Here is a 549-nt window from a genome sequence, read left to right on the forward strand (position 1 = left end):
GTCCACTTCCCTTTTCTGTATTCAATATTAAAAGTAATCACATTGTGATCACTATTACCCAGTGACTCCCCAATTACAATATCCTAGATTAACTCTGCATTATTAGTGACAATTAGATCAAGGATGGCATTTTTTCTGGTTGGAACCTCCACCATCTGGTCCATGAAATTGTCTCGCAACATGTTCAGAAATCGGCCCGCCTTCGCTGAACCCGAGGTTCCATTGGCCCAATTGATGTCCGGGTAATTGAAGTCACCCATCACGACTACATTGCCCTCCCTCCAAGCTATTCATATCTGGGAGTGAAGGTTGACTTCCCCCTCTTCCCCAATATTTGGAGGTTTGTAGCAAATACCCACGAGAAGTTTACGGTTAGTGTCCGTCATATCTAGCTCCAGCCATAAGGTTTCCACGTCCTCCCCATTATTTGACGCGATATCGTCCCTTATATGCATATTTAGATTATTTTTAACGTAATTGGATAGAAAATTGGCTTAAAGACCGTATTTAGAGAGTGGTGATCAATGATTCATACTCTGAATGGTCTGA

The sequence above is a fragment of the Nanorana parkeri genome, unplaced genomic scaffold, assembly GCF_000935625.1.
Source record: "Nanorana parkeri isolate BGI_ZX_2015 unplaced genomic scaffold, ASM93562v1 scaffold127, whole genome shotgun sequence".
Classification (NCBI taxonomy): domain Eukaryota; kingdom Metazoa; phylum Chordata; class Amphibia; order Anura; family Dicroglossidae; genus Nanorana; species Nanorana parkeri.